Genomic DNA, 9,266 nt, shown 5'->3' with positions numbered 1-9,266 from the left:
CCACCAGGAAGTAGTTACTGAGCACCTTCTGTGTGCCCGGCTCTGTACTAGGCACTGGGGATTCAATGGTGGACAAGAGGAATGTGAGCCTTGCCCTGGCAAGGCTTATGGTCTACTACTGGAGGAGATGGTTAAACATGATTCTAGTAAAGTGCTTTGTCAGAGGCTTAGTCTAGGAAGCTATGAGAGTACATACCCGGGGCAACTTGCCAGTTAAGTGGGTTGCTGGGGAAAGAAGAAATGAATTCGGTACAAGGCCAGCATGATCTAGCCTAGAGGATTTTCTGGGACATATTTGTAGAAAGAGGAGGGGACAGGTGTCAGGCAAGGTGGGAGGGGTGTGTAAATAGATGAGAAAGTGGTGAAACTAGAGAGGGATATGTCTTAATCTCATTTTAGCAGAAAGCTGAGAAAGGAAAGGACAAGTATCTTGCCTAGGGTCACACAGCTTGTGAACTGGGCCCAGATCTTGGGTCTTGCTTCAGACCCTCCCACAGGTCCCCATACCTATCCCAGGAAACAACACCTCTAATGACAATTTGGTTACTCCCTCATTTGGCTCAAAGCTCTTATGACTAATATTTCTTTTGCTGCCTTTACAAAGACTCTGGAAGAAATTTGGATGAGTTTATTTCCATTTTAGAGACAGAGAAATGATGCAGGGGGAAGCTAGGCAGCTTAAGTATCTAGTTTAGGAGCTGGCATGTCAGGACTGATAGGTACTGATGAGGTACTTGGATGATGACAGGGATGATGATGGTAATGATGCCTAGGTCACATCATATCTCACTTATTATTGTCACACCAGGGATTAATGTTCTGGAAACTAATACACAGTGTCTTAGGGAATCAACATTGGTATTAATCTGCTCCAACTCATTTTCTTGCGACACTGGAGCCACAGTCAGATTCCTGGAGAGTCTGGTTGACTGAGTTCGGGTTCTGGGCCCACCCCATTGGCTGGAAAAGAGTAGAGCAACTTTGTGAGCTGCCCCCAAAAGACCGCAGGCAGTGCAGGCAGGGGACCGCCCTCAATGAAAACAGGACACTGTTAATAAAAGAGGAGCGTGGAGGGGCACAGCTATAGGTGTGTTTATGAAAGGCAGCCACTCTATGTCTGCACTGTCCAATGTAGTGGCCAGAAGTCACACGTGGCTATTTACTTCAAATGACATAAAATTAAAATTCAGTTCTCAGTCACACTAACCACACTTCAAGTGCTCAATAACCACTTGTGGCTTAGAGCTACTGTGTTGAGCAGCACAGATTATAGAGCATTATCATCATTGCAGAGGATAGCACTGCTCCAGGATTCTTACTTGCAATTCAACTGTTTCTTTTCTTCTTTTATTTAATACAATGTGGATAGGGAAATACCAAAAAAAAAAAAAAAAAAAAAAAAAAAGGTGAGTCAGATTCTTCACTAACTTATTCATCAAACATAAACTAAGTATCTGCTTTGAACATTGTAGACAATGTTCAATTCATTGTTGTAGGCACTAGGATGCTGAGAGGGACTTTGGAGATCTCCTGGTCCACTGGATGGCATGTTAGAATCATCAGAGAGCTCTTAGAAGTACTGATATTCAGGCGTCACCCAGCAGAGACCCTGGTGAAAATGGTTTGGGGTGGGTCCGGCAGACCCATAGGGTGGAAAAGCACCCCAGGTGATGCTAACATGAGGCTGGGCTTGAGAAGCATTACAATCTGGTCTGGCTAGGGAAGTGATTTGCTTCAGATAACCTGAAAACATGAATCTGTGTCTGACCTCAGGGTCCTTATGATAAGATCAGAACTCTCTGTGGATGTGGGACCTATCTGATCAAAGGTGAAATTCTTAGAGAAGAACAAGACAACTCTTCCTTAATCCAAAGAGAATCCAATTCACTTCAAATAAAGTACCAAAAGAACTCCTGGTTTTAAATCACTTTTTTTCTCAAACAGTTTGCATGTTTTGTGCCTGGAACTGCATTATTCAGCAACTTGGGGAAATCCCTATAAAAATAGTGCCTGTTCTGAGTACCTAGTGTAGGTCAGGCACTTCATATGCAGTTTCATTTAATCCCCAGGACACTGTTACAAAGTGAGTTTTGCTGACACCAGTTTATAGATAAGCAAACTGAGATGCAAAGAGGATAAGGATTATAACTTGTCCAAGTTGGTATAGTGGGGATTCCAACTCCAGATTTCTTATTCCTTCCCCTTCGCCACCCAGCATCTACCCGATAGCCAAGAGTGCAGGGCAGCTAGCAGATAGTGGCATTGTGCTCGTTTCACAGAGTGAAGAAGTGACATGCAGTTCTTTGTGTGTCAGGGATCACCCTGGAGCTAATGTGACCCAAACACTGTCTTCAGTGAGAATATCGGGGGCCTGCAGGGAAGGGGGGTTCAGGGTTAAAACAGATGAGGGGACTTGGAGCAGAGTTCTCCTTTTGCTTAATGGTTGTGTCTGGATTCCTTTTACTAAGAGATTTGGAGGAAATAGCTAAGAACAGTGTTGTACCTGGAACAGTGAGCTCTTTGACACCTAGCAATTATGACAGATGCTTGGTATAAGCGTTATCTATTCTTGGCCTGGATCCCTGTGGGCTTGCAGAATGTCTGTGTTGCCGTGTATCTTTGCAATCTGAGTCCCTGCCTGATACTTCCTGGGCAGCCTGGCCTCTGGGAGCTGTGAAGGGACAGGACTCATTGTGTCCATTCCAAAGGACTTGAACAATGGGGGATATATGTCTCCCCTGCCATTCTCTGCAGGCCACCTCATATAGTAATGGAAAATCCTGGCCTTGGAGAACAGTAAAGACTGCACTTGGAATGGCTCAGGGCTTGTCTGTATGGCATTCAGCAGGTCTCTGTGGGAGCCAGGCCACCACTGGCCATAGAAAGAGCATGGACTATCACAGCCAGAAAGACTGTAAGAAGATATTTCCAGGTTTCATTTCACAGATGGGAAACTGAGGCTCAGTGACCTAACAGGGCTTATTTTGAATTACAGCCAGCTAGAGGCAGGGATCCCACTTGCAACCAGGCCTTCCTTCTGGCCCGGTATGCCTTCCTTGATGTCTTCACTAGCAGGGGAAAAGGGATAGTAGATGAGCCTCTGAAAACTTTGCAGTGGCAAGAGGTAGAGATGGTATTTTCACATTTGCTTCAGGTGTGGCCGAGCTGTGTGTGTCAGTAGTTGGGTGTGGACTGGGTGTGTGTTTAGGAAGTCTCCATTCAGTCTGAAGGACTGGAACACGACCCTTCTCATTTTCCAGGCAGATCACACTCCTCTAGACTTGCATCCTCCTGTTAGGAAGCTGGCATTTCCTTTGACTTTCTTCTGCATGCACTAGAGCAGGTGTTTGGCTGGTGGAGGGTTGTTGAATTGGTCAGCCAGGAATGGCTGGGCTGCAGTAGTTGCTCCCAAGCAGTGGCCAAGACCCTGGCAGTCCCAGAAAGAATTTAAAGGCCAGTGTCATGGGAAGGGCCTGAAGCTTGATGACAGGGAGATGCAGAGGCTGAGATGTTGATGTATCTTGAAGTCTAAATCAAAACCATTTAAAGTCGTGGGACTATGTATAGATCCCTGAGATGGGCTGGGTTTGTTTGTTTGCTTATTTATTTATTTATCAAGATTTTATTTATTTGACACACAGAGAGAGAGAGAGAGAATAAGCAGGGGTTGCTGCGGCAGAGGGGGAGGGAGAAGCAGACTCCCCGCTAAGCAAGGAGCCCCCTGTGGGGCTTGATCCCAGGCCCCTGGGATCATGATCTGAAATGAAGGCAAACGCTTAACCAACTGAGCCACCCAGGCAGCCCATGGGCTGGGTTTGCTTCTTAATCCTGGGCTTCCAGGGAAGACTTCACTGTAGTTCAACAATTTCTGAACGCCTACTATGTTGCACGGCATAGCCTAAGATGCAAGCTTATGCAGGACATTACCTGATCTTCTGGGCTATATCTAGTGAGACATGTCCCCATAACTTGCTGAGAACTTGCCATGTGCCAGGGCTTCTTCTACCCAGTATTCTATGTAATCCTTCCCTTAAGCTTGCAAATAAGGATTCCAATTCCCCATTTCTCAAATGAGAAAATGGTCTCAGAGAAGCTAAATGACTATCTGGGTTTTAGTGAGTGGGTGGCTAAGCCAGGGGTCAGGGCGTGTGCCCTTTCTGCTGTACCAGGATGCTACCAGCTAACTACAATACCTGGCAGAGTCAGGCCAATGCCCCAACACAAGCTCAAACAAGGTGTCTGAAGAGTATAGTGAAGGGAGAGATTCATTTTAGTTTGGGCGACACCGTTTGGCCTTAGGCATTGTTGAAACTTGAGGCTGCATAATTTTTTTTGCTGCGGGCAGTGCCCTGTGCCTGGCAGGAGGTTTAGCAGTGTCCAGGGCCTCTGCCCACTAGATGCCAGTAGCAAGTGCCCCATTGTGACTCCTGGTGTAGAATCACAGGTGGTAGGAAAACAATGGTCTTCCACCTGGGCTGATGAGAATCCTGTAGATCAGACAAGTATTTGGGCAGTTGAAGAAAGGAAGAAAACATCATTTTCTTTCCATACGACAAAGAGTTTCCACTTAGATTTTCCACTCTGGTCTTTCCCCTGGCCCTGCGGCTTGCCTGGGTCAGCACACAAAGCAAACAGCCACATAAAGTTGCCATGAGACTGCAGTGCATGAGGGGGCCCCTCATGGATTGTAGGCTTCCTCGGTAACCAGGTCCTCCCTGGCCTCTGTTAGTCTAGCCTGAAGTTATTGCCTAGTTTTCATCTCTGGACCCTATTCCCTTTCCAGGGGGTATATGGGGGTGGGCGGTGGGAGCGGGGAGCTCTTAGAGAATCTACTTCACCATCAGCCACCACCACCACCAAGGTCATTCCTCTAGCACTCATTTGGAGTGTGGTTCTGTGTTAAGGGCTTTATAATGGTTAACTCATTTAGATCTCCCTGCACCCCAAGAAGAAGGGGTTCTTTTTTTTTTTTTTAAAGATTTTACTTATTTATGAGAGACATAGAAAGAGAGGCAGAGACACAGGCAGAGGGAGAAGTAGGCTCCATGAAGGGAGCCTGATGTGGGACTGGATCCCAGGACCCCAGGATCACACCCTGAGCCAAAGGCAGACGCTCAACCACTGAGCCACCCAGGCATCCCATGAGGAAGGGGTTTTTACCATCCCCATTCCATGGGGAAGATGGCAGCCAGCCAGAAGGAAGCAACACACCCAAGTTCATGCCTATGTGAAATGGCAGAGGCAGGATTTGGGCCCAGGCGTTGCTGAGTCTCCTCTCTTAACCTCTGTATGCTACTGCCTCCTAAGAGTGTCCTTCCCTCATTGGGAAGCCCACTGGGCTTTATGTACCCTTGTGATGAGCTCCCAGCTAGCCCCAGCAGGCTTGGCAGTGGTTGGGGCGGGGGTGGTTAGGACTGGGAAGACTGTGGGAGGAAAGACAGTGTTTCTGGTGGATCCTCCCCTGGTAAAGGACAGTTATCAAGCTTGCATGGTGCTTGGCTACCAGGAGGGCTTCCTGTGAACAGGGCAGAGCGCCCAGTCAGGCTGCAAGACAAATGGGTGACATATGAACTCCAGATCAGCACACAATGGGCTCATTATTTTGCATCTGCCAGCAATGAAATAACACTCCATTATTGCAGGAGGCACAGCATAAAAATAAGTACAATATTTGGGGCTGGGATCTGAGATCATTTTATCTCTGTCCTCCCTTCTCTTAGGGGTCATGGTCCCTTTGGCACCATTAGTTTTGAAGCTTGGGCATTTTAGATGCCACGGAGTCAGACCAGCAGGTGCAAATAGACTCTAGATGAAACTCTTAAAGATATCTTGACATCCATGTTCTCTCTGGTTCACAAAGGACCCTTGTTCCATTCCTTTGTGCTGCAGAGAGAGACAGGGAGTGAGTGATGGGACAGCTGAGGCATCCCTGGAGATGGGACAGAAGCGTGACCTGACCTGCTCTCATCCATCACAGATAGGCCGTGGTACAGACCACATGAGGTGGTCAGGGTCCAAGGTTTCAAAAGAGTCAAGAATACAGCAGCATCTATACAGATAGCATTTGATGGATGTCCTAAAGCACTGCTTCTCCAGCTTGAGTGCGTCTCAGAACCAGAGGGGGCCCCTTGCCACACAAATGGTTAGACCCACCCCCAGAATTTCCATCAGGGGCGAGCAGGGGATTTGGCACCCTTACTTTTTCAAAAGCCTTTCAGGGGTGCTGGGGTGGCTTAGTCTGTTAAGCGTCTGCCTTCAGCTCAAGTTATGATCCTGGGGTCCTGGGATGGAGCCCTGTGTCAGGCTCCCTACTCAGTGAGGAGTATGCTTCTCCCTCTGCCCCTCCCCCTCCCCATGCTCTTGTGTTCTCTCTCTCTCTCAAATAAATAAATAAAATCTTAAAAAAAAAAAAAAAGCCTTCCTGCCAATCTTCCTGTTTTTGCCCATCTCCACCCTCACTTCCAGAGGTGTTGATGCCTCATATTTGGGGCGAGCCACATCTCTTCCTGGCTTTTCCCAGCATTAGTTGAGTATTTAAGTTTCTCTACTAACTAAGCCATTTGCTAATCCGCCATCTACTTTTCCACATCCCAAATTTTGTTGATATCATTTCCTCTCCTTGTGCTTTGTCATCATGGGTTTATGGTCTCCCCCTCGCTTTCAAAAGTCCACATCCCTTTATTGTCATTTTAGTGTAGTTTCAGGAGGGAATGGAGTGCACCACAGCCATTATCTCGCCTCTTGAGCCCCAGAACAGCACTCTGAGACATGCTGTGGCTGGTTATCACGGTGCCTCTTTTATAAGTGAGGAAACAGACTCAGAATGTACTTGACCAAAATCTCCTTCTGCAAATTCCATATTCCAGGATCTTTGCAAAAGAAAAATAGTTCTAACACATTCTGGTTTCCCCAAGTATTTTGGCAGAGTTTCTCGCGTTGGCTCCTCATGGCAATCTGGTGGAGCAGGCAAGGCAGGTGTTCATCCCTGCTTCATGACTGTGAAAACAGATCAGGAATGGGAAGGGACTTGCCCAGGGTAGCACAGCTGAAGGTGCTTTGAGCTCAGACTTTCCAGGTTCACGTACAGGGCCCTTTCTCCTGCTGACTTTGGAATAGTTCTAAAGACATTTCCAGATAACAAACCATCTAATTACTCAACAAATATTTGTTGAGTGCCTACTATGTACCCCGAACTCCACTAAGTCCTGGGCTTATAAGAGGAACAAGATGACTGGGAGCAGCACATGCTTCCAATGCCACCTCCATCCCAGTCGCTCATCTCAGAGGTTGCCTCTAAACACTTCTGTGCCTGCTTATGGCCTTCTTTGGTCTCTTTCTGAGGTGCCAGGGCATGAAGACCCTGGTGGGACCCTCAACTAATGAGGATGGGAGTGGATGGGTAAGCCCTTGAGCTTCCTCGCCCCTCAGGGCGAGGTATATGTTATAAGGCACATTCTATACAATCCTGAGAGGGTCCTCCAGGACTGAGCGTCCGTTGTGCACACTGGTAAGTGTCTATTGTAAAGTATAAAGTGTCTATTGTGTCTCTTGTAGTGTAAACTATTTATAGCCTGCCTTCATCGCTGTCATTTCCCTGTTTGCTCACCTATGTTTCCTGGGATCACTTCCTCAATAAGCAACCTACTCTCAGGTCCTTATCTTAGGGTCTGTTTTTTGGGGGAACCCAAACTAAGACCTCAGGCTTCTTCTTCTTCTTCTTTTTTTTTAAGATTATTTATTTATTTATTCATGATAGACACACTGAGAGAGAGAGAGAGAGGCAGAGACACAGGCAGAGGGAGAAGCAGGCTCCATGCCGGGAGCCCAACGTGGGACTCGATCCCGGGACTCCAGGATCACGCCCTGGGCCAAAGGCAGGCGCTAAACCGCTGAGCCACCCAGGGATCCCCAAGACCTCAGGCTTCTAAAGTCCCTTTTGATTTGTAACTAATGGTCCTGTTCCCTGCTGTTCTCCATCACTGAGGGCACATGTACCTTTGCCCCCAGTAATGTAAGCTGCAAGAAGGCAGGTCCTTTTGTTGTACTGTTTATTGCTGTGTCTCTGCTGTTTAAAATATTGCCTGCCATATGGCAGGTGCTCAATAAATATCTGCTGATTCAATGAATACCAATTATGGCTACATTGACCAAGGAGGGGGATCCAAGAGATGGACAGAAAATTGTGGGGTTATATAACAGCAATGTCTTTCTCTTTTTTTGTATTTTATAAATAGTCTTAGTGTTCTGAAGACTTCATTCTGGTCATTTTCTCCTCTAGACTGGTGGAAAGAGGTGAGAACCAGTGGCCTTGGCAGGTGGAGGAGTGTGCCTTTGAGGCTGGGCTCAGAGGAGGGAGTGTGAGTCACTAGTTCAGTTCACTCTGAGAGAGTCAGCATCACCAGGGGCTGGTCCCAGGAAGAGGCCAAGCTTGGCTTTTGTCAGTTCTGTAGAGAATTTCTCTGAAGATAGGAAGTAGCACCTCTGCTCCCACTGGGGGCTGGTCTAGGTTAATTTTTGGCAACAGTGTCAGGCGCTCATAGATTGAGTGAGATCTTGTATGGAGTGTATCCAGTCCCTGAGTTTTGATTGAATGTGTTGTTATTTTTTTTTTAAAACTATGCCCCTCCCTAGGCCATCTGGTGGTTGTTGGGTAAAATGAAAATTCATATTGAAAACTTAGTTTTTTTTTTTTTTTTCTTAGAGTTTATTCCAGGCCAGTAACTCTCCTCTTGGCCTCTGATGTCACTATTTTTTGGCTGTTCGGGTTGGATAGCCTCAGCATCTTGTTTAATCAATAGAGACTGGGAAAAATGCCTTAGGCGGGTATGTAGACTGGCTTTACAAAAGGATGTGTTTGTGTTCAATAATGTTGGTGAGAAGTTTGTATAACGTTTTATATTTTGCAAAGTACTTTCCCCAAACATTATTTCCTTTCGTTAATATTTTAAGTATTTGCCCATAGAATCACCTAAAAACCTTGCATATCCAGGGATAGATTTAACAAAATATGTGCAAGACCTCTTCACTGGGAACAGCATATCCTTATTGAAAGAAATTAAGGAAAACCTAAACACATGGAAGGCTATTGATCAGAAGACTCAGTACTGCAAAGCTGTCAGTTCTCTCCAAATCAATCTTTAGATTCAGTGTAACCCCAGTAAAAATACTAGCAGGTTTTATTTTATGGAAATTGATAAGCTGCTTGTAAAATCCGTAGAAATTCAAACAGCTAAGAAGAGTAAAGATAATGTAGAAGAAGAAAAAGT

The sequence above is a fragment of the Canis lupus genome, chromosome 8 (genome assembly GCF_011100685.1).
Source record: "Canis lupus familiaris isolate Mischka breed German Shepherd chromosome 8, alternate assembly UU_Cfam_GSD_1.0, whole genome shotgun sequence".
NCBI classification, from domain to species: domain Eukaryota; kingdom Metazoa; phylum Chordata; class Mammalia; order Carnivora; family Canidae; genus Canis; species Canis lupus.
Note: the sequence above shows the minus strand (reverse complement) of the source record.